We start from the raw sequence: 12,312 nt of genomic DNA, 5'->3' as shown, positions 1-12,312 counted from the left end.
ACGTTCTGATTGCTGGAAAAGACCCACAGGAACTGGTTGCGTGTGTCCGTGCAGTGTTGCTCAAGTTCAAGGAGGTGGGGTTGCAACTAAAAAAGGAAAAATGCAGTTTTGGGGTGCCAACTGTGGATTTCTTGGGGTTTAAAATTGATGCATCAGGCATCCACCCCACAGATGCTAAGGTTAAGGCCATCATTGAGGCACCACGACCACAGAACAAGACGGAGTTGCAGTCATTCCTGGGACTTATTAACTTTTATCATTCGTTCTTACCCCAGAAAGCTTCGGTAGCTGAACCATTACATAGACTGTTGCAGAAAAAGAATGTGTGGCGATGGGGGCAGGGGCAGCAGAAGGCTTTTGACTCCTTGCGAGGAATGCTGAGTAGCAAGAGCGTCCTTGCTCATTATGATGAGTCGAAGCCGCTGGTCCTGGCATGTGATGCCTCTCAATACGGCCTGGGGGCGGTGCTGAGTCATAGGGAACCGGATGGGTCGGAAAAGCCCATCTCTTTCTATTCCTGTACGTTGTCGCCCACAGAGCGCAACTATGCTCAAATTGAAAAAGAGGCCCTTGCAATTGTGGCAGGAATCAAAAAGTTCCATGATTATGTGTACGGTTGCCATTTCTCCATTGAAACGGACCACAAACCACTGTTAGGGTTGTTCAACCCGAACAAACAAACACCACAAATTCTCTCCCCCATAATGTTGCGTTGGTCTATATTCCTGAACGGGTTCCAGTACACCTTGACCCATGTGCCGGGGAAACGGTTGTGCCACGCTGATGCGCTGAGTCGATTGCCCCTTCCTGGCGGGAGCAATGAGGATCCTGCTCCAGTGGAGCACATAATGATGCTGGAAACACTTCCGAGGGCTCCTGTAACGGCTACTGATATAGCTGAGAAAACGAGGAAAGATGCTGTTCTCTCCCGTGTGCTCACTTGGGTGGGGAGGGGGTGGCCAGGTGGTCCGCATGAAGACAAATTCAGGCCTTATGCGACAAGGCAGCACGAGTTGTCCATGCATAAGGGTTGTCTCCTGTGGGGAGATAGGGTGATCATCCCAGCACCACTGAGAAACAGGGTTCTTGAGACGCTTCACATGGGACACCCGGGAATGGTCAGGATGAAGTCGCTAGCCCGATGTTATGTGTGGTGGCCTGGAATGGACCAGAACATAGAACAATGGGTACGAACATGCAAGGCATGCCAAGAGGTGCGGCCAGAAGTGGCCAGAGCACCAGTTCACTGGTGGGAGCAGTCCAGATCTCCCTGGAGCCGGCTGCACTTAGATTTTGCTGGGCCATTCCAGGGGAAGGTCTTTTTGGTTATCGTCGATGCATATTCCAAATGGTTAGAAGTGGCGATGGTCCCTAGCATGGCATCAGCTGCCGTAATCAAGGTGTTGAGGCAGCTGTTTGCAACCCACGGGTTACCTGAGACCATTGTATCAGATAATGGGGCAGCTTTTGTATCCCAACAATTCAGGGTATTCTTGGCTGATAACTTCATAAGAGGGGTCACATCCGCGCCCTTTCACCCATCCTCCAATGGGCAGGCGGAGCACATGGTAAGAACAGCCAAAGAATCCATTGCACGCTTAATGGAGGGTAACTGGTCAGCTCGCATCGTGCAAATGTTATTTTTGCAGCATGCGACGCCGTGTACTGCGACGGGCAAGTCGCCAGCTGAGCTGCTCTTGGGTAGAAGACTGGTAACGGTGCTGGATTATGTCCACCCGGATAAAATGCCAAACCGTAATTCAAGAGCAACCCCCCAGGCTGAGACTGACACAACAAGGTATCTCGCCCCTTTCATACAAAGATTACCATAATAAAAGACAAAAGTGGAAAGGACCTAACAGAAGCAGAAGACATCAAGAAGAGGTGGTAAGAATACACAGAGGAACTATACCAGAAAGAAATGGATGTTTCATACACCCCAGGTAGTGTGGTTGCTGACCTTGAGCCAGACATCCTGGAGAGTGAAGTCAAATGGGCCTTAGAAAGCACTGCAAATAACAAGGCCAGTGGAAGTGATGATATTCCAGCTGAACTATTTAAAATTTTAAACGATGATGCTGTCAAGGTGCTACACTCTATATCCCAGCAAATTTGGAAAACTCAGCAGTGGTCAGAGGATTGGAGAAGATCAGTCTACATCCCAATCCCAAAGAAGGGCAGTGCCAAAGAATGCTCCAACTACCACACAATTGCACTCATTTCACACACTAGCAAGGTTATGCTTAAAATTCTACAAGGCAGGCTTAAGCAGTATGTGGACCGAGAACTCCCAGAAGTGCAAGCTGGATTTCAAAGGGGCAGAGGAACCAGAGACCAAATTGCAAACATGCGCTGGAGAAAGCTAGAGAGTTCCAGAAAGACATCTACTTCTGCTTCATTGACTATGCAAAAGCCTTTGACTGTGTCGACCACAGCAAACTATGGCAAGTTCTTAAAGAAATGGGAGTGCCTGATCACCTCATCTGTCTCCTGAGAAATCTCTATGTGGCACAAGAAGCTACAGTTAGAACTGGATATGGAACAACTGATTGGTTAAAAATTGGGAAAGGAGTACGGCAAGGCTGTATATTGTCTCCCTGCTTATTTAACTTATATGCAGAATTCATCATGCGAAAGGCTGGACTGGCTGAATCCCTGGCCGGAATTAAGATTGCCGGAAGAAGCCCAATATGGTCTGAAGCTCGACATCAAAAAAACGAAGATCATGGCCACTGGTCCCATCACCTCCTGGCGAAGAGAAGGGGAAGAAATGGAGGCAGTGAGAGATTTTACTCTGCAGATGGTGACAGCAGTCACGAAATTAAAAGACGCCTGCTCCTTGGGAGAAAGGCGATGGCAAACCTAGACAACATCTTAAAAAGCAGAGACATCACCTTGCCAACAAAGGTCCGTATAGTTAAAGCCATGGTTTTCCCAGTAGTGATGTATGGAAGTGAGAGCTGGACCATAAAGAAGATAAAGAAGGGGACGACAGAGGACAAGATGGTTGGACAGTGTTCTCGAAGCTACCAGCATGAGTTTGACCAAACTGCGGGAGGCAGTGGAAGACAGAAGTGCCTGGCGTGCTCTGGTCCATGGGGTCACAAAGAGTCGGACACGACTAAACGCCTAAACAACAACAACAAAGACTTATTCTTATAAGAAGGGGTGACTTGCTTTTGACTTAGCTAGACTTTAAGGCTTATTCCCAAATACGCCCTTATCTACCGTGCCTCCTGCAACTGAGGAGCACCAAGTTCACTACTCCTAACACATTCTTGGATAGATAACAGTTTGCAGTGAGGTCTCTTCTGTGAGCAAACAGTTTGAGCTTTTTGTGAATCTTTTGTGAGAGAACGGTTTTAAGCAGAACCCCAGTGTCTCATTCAAGGGGGCTCTTTCAGACCTCCAAACCTCCCAGTGCCTCATTCCCCCCTTTTCAAGCTACAGTTGGTTGGGGGGGAGGTTCCCCCACAACTGCCAGCTTGACAATTATTGGACACCAGGTAATACAGCAAAAGTTATTGCCTCTTTAGCCACCTTATTTTCATCCAAAGGGGTGTAGTTGCCATTGGCCTATTTGGATTGGGGGCACTGGTGGGTGTGCTTGGGGATTTGGAGGGCGGAGCCAAGTTAATGAAACTCTTTCCTCCTCTAGGAGCAAAATCTCTCCATCTCCCTCTATCCTGAACCTTATTAAAGCAACCCACATGACTCAATGTAATTTCTGGCTGTAGAGGGGGTGTCCTCCTTCTCCACATCAAAATGCAAGCCCTGGGTCTCTCCCTCCTTGGAAGAAGGGGAGGGAACTCTGTTACAACAGAAAAACAAAGATCAGCCTTGCTTTCACTGCATCCTGCCTCCATCCATTCATCTCTGACAGATCATGGACTTAGGGGACTCAATCCCTTTGGGAGTTGGGCAACAAAAGCCAACCACCCCTATTTTTCTATATCACCACATATTTTTGAAACATTAAATAGTATATATTTTTATTTAGTTCATAAGCTTTATATACCGCTTCATTCTAACTAAAACCTCAAAGCAGTTTAGAATTGTCTGGATGTTTGCTTGAAGACTTTAAAAAACCCGCTTTTAAATAAATAATAAGGTGAGCCTCTGGGGGAAAAGGCAGGATTTTACTGTAAATAATGAAATAATGCAAACAAAAAGTAAAGTTTGAAGAAAGTATTTTATGGGTCTGGGTTAAAGGCCGATCTACACGGATCCTCCACTTTTAAAAAAATAACTCCAACAAATGCAATGTCAAATCACACCTGGAAGGCACGCCTACAAACTGGACTATAAAAAACGTGGATCCAACACTTTGCCACGCTGCAGCACCACAAAAACATGGATCCGAGGCATGGATCCTCATGAATTCATATGATTTTTGTATTGAAACAAAATAAAAAAACACCATGATACTGTAGACCACTTCTTAGTCTGTAGGCAGAACCAAAATAATCACGCATCCACTGTTTCGTGGTGACGCAATGGTGCAAAAACATGGTTAAAAAACACGGATCCTCATGGATCCTCATGATTTTGCATTGGGCCATCCCAAACTCACCATCAAATCACACATCATAGCCAGGGGCACAGCCTACACCACAAAAAACTCGGATCCACTCCTGCCTGGCCATACCGTGGCCCAAAAATGTGGTTCCGAAGCATGGATCCTCATGGATCCTCATGATTTTTGCACTAGTTCAGCCCAAACTCACCATCAGATCAAACATCATGGCCAGGGCCACAGCCTGCACCAGAAAAAAACTCAGTTCCACGGCTTCCTGGCAACACCATGACCCAAAAACGTGGTTCTCAACCACGGATCCTCATGGATCCTCATGCTTTTTGCACTGGGCCACCCCTAAATCACCGTCAAATCACACATCATGTCCAGGGGCACAGCACGCAACACAAAAAGCTCAGATCCACGGCTTCCTGGCCATACCGTGGCCCAAAAACGTGGTTTTGCAGCATGGATCCTCATGGATCCTCACACTTTTTGCATTGGGCCACTCCTAAATCACCATCAAATCACACATCATGTCCAGGGGCACAGCCTGCACCACAGAAAACTCGGATCCACGGTTATCTGGCAACGCCATGGACCGAAAATGTGGTTTTGAAGCACGGATCCTCATGGATCCTCATACTTTTTGCATTGGGCCAACCCAAACTCGCTGTCAAATCACACATCATGTCCAGGGGCACAGCCTGAACCACAAAAAAATAGGATCCACAGCTTCCTGGCAACGCCATGGCCCCAAAACGTGGGTTTGAAGCATGGATCCTCATGGATCCTCACACTTTTTGCATTGGGCCACACCTAAATCACCATCAATAATAATAATAATAATAATATATTATAATAATTTATTATTTATACTCCGCCCATCTGGCTGGGCTTCCCCAGCCACTCTGGGCGGCTTCCAAAAAAATATTAAAATACTGTACTACATCAAACATTAAATGTCTCCCTAAACAGGGCCGCCTTCAGATGTCTTCTAAAAGTCTGGCAGTTGTTCTCTTTGACATCTGGTGGGAGGGCATTCCACAGGGAGGGCACCACTACCGAGAAGGCCCTCTGTCTGGTTCCCTGTAACTTGGCTTATCGCAGTGAGGGAACCGCCAGAAGGCCCTCGGTGCTGGACCTCAGTGTCCAGGTAGAATGATGGGGGTGGAGACGCTCCTTCAGATATACTGGACCGAGGCTGTTTGGGGCTTTAAAGGTCAGCACCAACACTTTGAATTGTGCTCAGAAATGTATTGGGAGCTGTCAGGGAACTGCCATTGGAGCTAGAGGCGGAGGGAAGGCTCCAGAGGGATGCCGGAGAGGGTCCCAGTAGGGAGAGAGGCAGCCCATCTGCTGGGGAAGGAAATCAGCGTAACACCAGTGGAGAAGGGGGGCAGATGGGGGAATCGGAGAGGAGGCTCCAGGACTCTTCACCGGAGACCAGCGGGGAGAGTGCAGGTTCTCCACTGCCCACACCCTCCCTGCGCAGAAGACTTCCGCGCAGGGAGAGTAGGCGTAGACTTGGCGTCAAAGAACTTCTTTGCTGGAAGAAGTTCAAGAAACGCCCACTGACGGATTCTGCCAGCGACTGAGATAGCCACGAAGTGAAAGGCTGTCCAGACAGAAAGGGTTCAACCAGGTAACCTAGCCAGGAGTGGCGGCACCTTACGCACGAGCAACCCCTAGAACCATTACAGGAGCCAACGTAGGTCTTTCAAGACCGGTGTTATATGGTCTCGGCGGCCGCTCCCAGTCACTAGTCTAGCTGCCGCATTCTGGATTAGTTGTCGTTTCCAGGTCACCTTCAAAGGTAGCCCCACGTAGAGCGCGTTGCAGTAGTCCAAGCGGGAGATAACCAGAGCATGCACCCCTCTGGCGAGGCAGTCCGCAGGCAGATAGGGTCTCAGCCTACGTACCAGATGGAGCTAGTAAACAGCTGCCCTGGACACAGATTTGACCTGTGCCTCCATGGACAGCTGTGAGTCCAAAATGACTCCCAGGCTGCGCACCTGGTCCTTCAGGGGCACAGTTACCCCATTCAGGACCAGGGGGTCCTCCACACCTGCCCACCTCCTGTCCCCCCAAAACAGTACTTCTGTCTTGTCAGGATTCAACCTCATTCTGTTAGCCGTCATCCATCCTCCAACCGCCTCCAGACACTCACACAGGACCTTCACCGCCTTCACTGGTTCTGATTTAAAAGAGAGGTAGAGCTGGGTATCATCCGCATACTGATGAACACCCAGCCCAAACCCCCTGATGATCTCTCCCAGCGGCTGCATGTAGATGTTGAAAAGCATGGGGGAGAGGACAGAACCCTGAGGCACCCCACAAGTGAGAGCCCAGGGGTCTGAACACTCATCCCCCACCACCACTTTCGGAACACGGCCTAGGAGGAAGGAGCAGAACCACTGTATGACAGTGCCCCCAGCCCCTCAAGACGGTCCAGAAGGAGATCATCAACCAGTGCAACCAAGGCAGTTTCAGTCCCATGATGAGGCCTGAATCCCGACTGGAAGGGATCCAAATGGTCCGCTTCTTCCAGGCATGCCTGGAGTTGTTCAGCAACCACCCGCTCAATCACCTTGCCCAAGAATGGAAGATTTGAGACTGGGCGATAGTTGGCCATCGTGGCCACATCTAAAGATGTTTTTTAAGAAGCGGTTTAATAACCGCCTCTTTCAGCGGGTCTGGGAAGGCTCCCTCACGGAGGGAAGCATTCACCACCCCACGAAGCCCATCACCCATCCCTTCCCGGCTAGCTTTTATAAGCCAGGATGGGCAAGGATCCAGGAGACAGGTGGTTGGTTTCACTCGTCCAAGCAGCCTGTCCACATCCTCGGAGGTAACAGATTGGAATTGATCCCACACAATTTGACTAGACAGGACTCTAGCACTCTCCCGCCCCGGCCCTGCTCCCACGGTGGAATCTACCTCTTCCCGAATCTGAGCGACTTTATCTGCAAAAAACTTGGCAAAATCATTGCAGGAGAGCATGTGGCCTGTACTGGGCCCTGATATAACAGGTGGTTCCGCTAAATTGCGAACCACCTGAAAAAGTCTCCTGCTGCTGTTTTCTGCAGATGCAATAGAGGCGGTGAAGAAAGTCTGGCAGGAGCAGGGCCCTCAAGCACTCACACAGGGGAGTCCTCCTGGGCAGCACCGCAGTCCTTGTGTGGCTTCAGGCCCTGGGCCAGGTGGTGAGTGGCAAGAGCAGGGCCCTCAGGCACTCACAGAGGGGAGTCAAAATCACACATGTCCAGGGGCACAGCTTGCACCACAGAAAACTGCTTGCACCACGGTTATCTGGCAATGGCATGGACCAAAAACGTGGTTTCAAAGCACGGATCCTCATGGAACCTCATGCTTTTTGCTTTGGACCAAGCCAAACTCACCGTCAAATCACACATCATGTCTAGGGGCACAGCCTGCACCACAAAAAACTCGGATCCACGTCTTCCTGGCCACTCCATGGCCCAAAAATGTGGTTTTGAAGCACGGATCCTCATGGATCCTCACGCTTTTTGCATTGGGCCAACCCAAACTCAACGTCAAATCACACATCATAGCCAGGGGCACAGCCTGCACCACAGAAAACTCAGATCCACGGTTATCTGGCAACGCCATGGCCCAAAAATGTGGTTTTGAAGCACGGATCCTCATGGATCACCACATTTTTTGCATTGTTGTTGTTGTTTAGTCGTTTAGTCATGTCCGACTCTTCGTGACCCCATGGACCAGAGCACGCCAGGCACTTCTGTCTTCCACTGCCTCCCGCAGTTTGGTCAAACTCATGCTGGTAGCTTCGAGAACACTATCCAACCATCTCGTCCTCTGTCGTCCCCTTCTCCTTTCAACTCACAGGGTTGGGTTCCAGGTGAGTAATCATTGGCCACCATTCTTTAATGATGATGTGTACTTTTTGCCTTCCTTGTTTCTGTTACATAATGGTTAGAGTGTTGGACCTGGGAGAGCAGGGTTTGAATCCTCACCCAGCCATGAAGCTTACTGGGTGACCTTGGGACAGTCACCACTCTTAGCCTAACCTACCTTGCAGGGTTGTTGTGAGGATGAAATGGGAGGAGGAGAACCATGTACACCACCTTGAGATCCTTGGAAGATAAAGGTGGTATATAAATGTAATAAATAGATGAATAAAAATAATATCTTAGGTGTTTATTTTGTATTTCAGCTGGCAGCCAGAGAGACAGATTCTCTCCATTCCATGATGTTAGGTTTCCTCCACCTGCGGGGCACAATAAAGATATAAATGAAAGTGATGAAGTTGAGGTAAGAACTCCCTTCTGGGGAGGGAATGGAAGGGAGAAGATTTAGTTGGCTGCCTTATGCTGAAATGGGAGGTTGGGCACTATGTGAGAATGATGGGGAGGGGTTTTTTTTTGGTAAACAGTACAAGGAAATGTGTATCTACTCACAAACAAGCCCTACTGAAGTCAATGAGACTTACTCCCAGGAAAGTAGAAGTAAGTTTAGTTGAACTCAGTGAGGCTTATGCATGCATAGATTCCACTTAGACCTCTGAGTCAGATGCAACTTGACTAGTAAATCACTTAAACTACTCTTAAATTAGTTGAAAATAGAGACTTCCAGATGCGGCACCATCGGCAATGGCGGATTCCCTCTAGCTCTGAGGGATTTAGCTCCGCGGAAATCGGGTCTTGCCGCTACGGCGAAGCGGGGACCCTTTTGAAACCACAGGCGGGTGAAGCCTGTGACCGTGGGACTCGGCGGGCACCTTCAGCGCCCCCCCAATCTGCAAAGGAACCCGGTTACGGGCTCCGGAGCGAAACAGGGTGTCTGGCGCGGTGCTGAGAGTCAGTCGCTTCTTCCGTGGAGTGAAGCCGCACAGCTGTTGCCGGAGAGCGCTGACCTTTTTCCTGTGACAATTCGGCTATTGAACAACAACCCGTGAGTAGGTCAAGTTTAAAGACCGGGGAACTAAAGGGAAAAAAGTACTAATTTGGCACCGAAGCGGGAAGGTGTAAACAGGAAGTCCGCCTTCCGTTTCTTGTAAACAGAGCAAAGCAAAGACTGTTTAAGCTAAGACCTGGAAAATTGCTTTAAAAGGACTTAAATCCTAACATCGATATAAGAGAACTCCCTCCCTGAGTTGCAGGAGAGGGGAGGGGAAAGGGGGAAGTATTTTTTGCCTGCAAAAAAAAGAGAGAAAAGGGAACAAAGACCACCACTCAATCCCTGGGAACCGACTGTCAAGGGACAATAGAATTGCCGTACTGTGAATCGCGCTGTTTATGGACAATGTAACTTTTTGACAGTTAACTCTGCAAGTGAGATACTTTGACTCTGAAGGGTTTCTCTGGACTTTAAGAAGTTGCATGAGACATTGTTGGACTATATGGATTACAATATTATTATGATGGGAGATATCAATGGAGTGGTGTCTACAAATATGGATAAGTCACAAAGACAGGTATTTACCAATGATGGCAGACTACCAAAAACTTTTTTTGAGATGACTGACAATATGGACTTGATTGACATTAGGAGAACAAAAAATCCCTTGGGTAGAGAGGGAACTTTCTTCTCTGACGCCAAAATGACATGGACAAGAATTGACCAAATCTGGATAACAAGGGGACTGGCTCCCAAGATTTGAAAAGTGGAAATTTGTCCTAAAACTTGCTCCGACCATAATGCTGTGAGAATGGAGATGAAATTAATACCAACTGGTTCCTTTAGATGGAGGATGAATGACACCTTGTTTAGAGATGCAGAGGTTACTAAGAAGCCCCAAAAAACCTTGAGAGACTATATAATGGGAATTGGGGTTGCTTGTGCGTAACCCACCAACTGCTCCACGCTGGTTGTATGGCTAAACCTTTCCCTGGCTTGACAGCCCTTAAAACTCGACTGTCTCAGTCACTGGCAGAATCTGTCAGTGGGCGTTTCCTAAACTTTTTCCAACATAGAAATTCCTTGACTCCCAGTCTCCTCCTAGCTTCTCTGCGCGGAAGCTTTCTGCGCAGCATAGGCGTGCCAAGCGGAGGTCCTGCGCTCTCCCCACTGATCTCACTGGAAGAGTCTCAGAGCCTTCCCTCTGAAGTACTCTCAGCCTCCCCTTTCTTCCTGTTGTCACCTTGATTTCCTTCCCCAGCGGAAGCTCTCCCTCTCTCCTTGCTAGTTCCCTCTGCGGCATCATTGGGGAGCCTTACCTCTCCTCTTGGCTCCGATGGCAGTTCCCTGACATCCACCTCCCCTCCAGGGTCCTCCCCTCCCCCCGCCCGTTCCTTGGACAGGGATGCGGGGAATCCCTGGAAGGAGCTATCCCCTTCCTCAGATGATTCAAACACCGCTCTCCACCTGCTGCTGTCTCTTTCCGCTGCCCAATCTCCCCAGTCGGATTCCTCTCCCTCAGATACCCCCCCTTCCTCCTCTTCGGAGGCCGGAAATCCCATAAACTCTTCTTCATCATCCGTGGTTCCAAATTGCTCCTCCCAGAACCTCCCTAGTGGTTTTGGCTTCCTTGGGAACCTGCGATGAAACTCCTCCTGCAGATACTCATCCCTGATCTTTTCTGCAGGAACCCAAGTGTTTTCCGACTCAGGCTCCCCCTCCCAAGCCACCAAATATTCCACCTGTCTCCCTCTCCACCTTGAATCGAGAATTTCCGCAGCTTGACCACTGAGTTCCCTTTCCTCCACCCGTGGGTGCATGGGGGTCTCTCTTTCTCGCCCCGGAAATTCCCTCCCTTCCCTGTACGGTGAGAGTAAGGACCTGTGGAACACCGGGTCCAGTTTCATGTTGGTGGGCAAGTTGAGTCTAAAGGCCACAGGATTCGACTTCCGGAGGCGGCGCGAACGACAATGGCGGTCCTCTTCTTGTTGTGAAGGGGAAGCTCCGCGGAAAACGGGTCGTCCGCTACGGCGAAGCGGAGACCCGCATCGGAAACCCACAGGCAGCAAGAGCCTGTGGTCGTGGGACTCGGCGGGCTCCAGAAGCGGCCCCCGAAACGCAGAAGGGACCCCGTAAGGGGCTCCGGAACGTGGAGGGGGTATCACGGCGCTGTGAGTCGATCGCTATTCCTGTGGAGTGAAGCCGCATAGCCGCTGTCGGTGAGCGCTGACCTTTTTTCCTGGAAATATTCGATCTTGAAAAGGCAACAACCCGTGAGTAAGAAAGGACTGTAAAAATCTGAGCCTAAATTACTACAAATTCGGCTAAAAGCGGGGAGATGTTAACAGGAAGTCCGTCTTCCGCTGCTGCTTAAACTTCAAAGCAAAAGATTTTGACGTTTGGAGCCTTTAAAGAGGCGTTAAAAAATAACTGATCTGCGCATTCATTGAAGCTGTTCTTGTGTAAAGTGAAGACCTAACCTATTTTTGTGATTTACTTTTTATTTGGACTGTGCTAAACTTCTTCTTTTGGAACTACAATTTCACTGAGAAGCCCAGGTAGTTGGACTGCCTGTATAATAGAACTGTCAGACTGCAGACTTTGATATTTTGTAATTGGGGTTTGTTACAACCTGAGTGTCTACGGACTTGTTACATTGAAATATCATTCTTGGCACTTGCTAGAGACAATGTAATGCTTTCTAAACCAACTCTGCTAAATACAAGTTAAGTTGAAGGTTCCTGGAAACTAAATTGGATTTTATTGAACTTTATTGACTTGGCTTCTTCCCTCAAGACATTTTGAGCTCTCTCTAGAGGATTTTGGATTTACAGCTGTGACTTTACTTTACTTTCTCTTTCCTTTCCTCCTATTTGACTGTTTACTCTCTGGGCTGCTGTATTCCCATGGGAACA

The sequence above is a fragment of the Podarcis gaigeae genome (genome assembly GCF_964106915.1).
Source record: "Podarcis gaigeae genome assembly, chromosome: W".
Taxonomy (NCBI): Eukaryota; Metazoa; Chordata; class Lepidosauria; order Squamata; family Lacertidae; genus Podarcis; species Podarcis gaigeae.
This window is presented reverse-complemented; position numbering follows the sequence as displayed.